This window comes from Manacus vitellinus, unplaced genomic scaffold, assembly GCF_001715985.3.
Source record: "Manacus vitellinus isolate BGI_N305 unplaced genomic scaffold, ASM171598v3 scaffold_11_pilon, whole genome shotgun sequence".
NCBI classification, from domain to species: domain Eukaryota; kingdom Metazoa; phylum Chordata; class Aves; order Passeriformes; family Pipridae; genus Manacus; species Manacus vitellinus.
The window spans coordinates 11,542,807-11,544,761 of NW_021938895.1; positions in this window are offsets into that span (position 1 = coordinate 11,542,807).

A 1,955-nucleotide genomic window follows, 5' to 3' on the forward strand; every position below is an offset into this window, starting at 1 on the left:
TAAAGCCTCTGCTGCTGCCAATAGTTATGTCCATCTTGTTAATGAAAGGATTGAGCAGATGACAAAACTTGGATGTGAATTTTGACCCTCCCAAAACGTAGGTTTTCAAAGGTTTATTCAACCTGCTAGAGAACAAGGGGAGTAAGTAAAAGCCCAGCTCAGCTGCAATTGCTGCTGTCACTATCGAGTGTAAGATCCCATCAGCACGGCTGAATGCCATTCCTGATGCACAAGTTGCACCTGTTTGGCCCATCGCCCTGTGTGCTTCTGCAAGGGAATGAGGAATACAGGTTTTCAGGCACTCGCTGCACAAGTTGCCAAAGGGCAGCAGGGAGCAAGGCCACAGCTGCACAAGCTTGGCAGACCCATGTCCCCCTCCCAAAGAGAGCTCTCTGCTTTTCCTTCACCCTTGCACAAGCTCGGAGCACCACACTGCCTATCTCCTGCCTGTGAGGGCATTTGACCATTCTGGTCAATATCCTTGTCTGAAGCACTGGTCCAACACAGGGATTGTGAAAAAGATGGGAAGCAGGTTCTTGGAAGAAGTGGTCACCCATCTTCCATCACAATATCCCTCTGTGCTTTCCTTGCCATGTCTCTGGCATGCAGACACCTCTACTCACACCCTTAAAGAACTGGGTCAGAAAAATGTTGTGAGGTTTGTTTGCATTACCCATGGGCTTATCTGAATGCAGAATGCGGTGCCAGAAACACCAGCTGCAAAGGAGGTCTCCTACCCAACCTCACACCCAAAGTAGGACTATCATCAGGCACCAGATTAGGCCAGACATGGCTTTCTCTATCTTAAATTGAAAATGTCCAAGGATGGCCACCCCACCTCTGTCTCAGTGCTGCACGACTCTCCTGGAGAAGAAGTTTCTCCTCTTGTCCAACCTGAACTGCCAATGGCACAACATTGCTTTGCATTACAGTGTCTGAAAATACTGAGAAGACTTTTGCACCACCTTTGTAGCTCCCCTTCAGCTAATCACCTCTTAAACTGCTCTTCACCAGATTAAACTAATCCCAAATTAAACTCCTGTCGTAATCCAAAATGTGACGTTTTCAGCATGAGGTTGTGCTTCATGGCTGTTTGCAGTGGGTATTGCATAGGTGAGATTGCAACTGTTACATCCCCCTCATTATGAACCAAAATCAAAGACACTACCTATTAAAAGTCTTGTACCGTTTGTTGTGTAGTCTCAAAAGATTTCTATTGAAAGCCTTTCCAGGAGTGAAATGTATGATATAGATACTGTACTATTCCCCTCCCCTGACATTGAAACCTTCAGAAGTTCTCAGTCTGGGAATCTGTTTGCAACACAATGTATACCTAAAATTATCACAAAAGAGAATGAATGCCTGTTACGTTTAACATATCCAGAATTTATAATCTTCTAAATTTTACAGTTGTCTCTTCTTCCTCCAAATATTCTGGGCCCTGACACAGGTTGGATGCACCATTCAATACATTCTACCATTCACATCATCAATTCCTCCTACCAAAGATGATATTTAAAAACTTAAATTACCATAAACCCCAGGAAGCTGTGCTGACTTCTGATGGGCTTCTTATATTTTCCACCACCACAAGAGAAAAAATGTCTTACACTTGTCAGATAGACACTTGTCTATCTGAAGACAGCAAAAGTCAGAGGAAGGCTGGGGGGGAAACTGAGAAACTAAGCTTTTCAGCTGTCCTTACTTTTACTGTAAAGCACTAGTTTGTACCCAGAACTCTGCACTGGAACACATATTACTCAGAAGACAGACTTTGTGGGCAAACATCAGTATGGGCAACATGCACACATAAAATCCTACAGGGCTGGGCTCTGCTCACCAACATGTGCCCCGGGCTGCTGTTGTCCTCTATCTCCTCACACCATTCAGTGGACTTTCCACCAGCAACTGCAACTTTGCTGGAGCAGTCTGTAATCTCTCTGTGTTTGCACAAC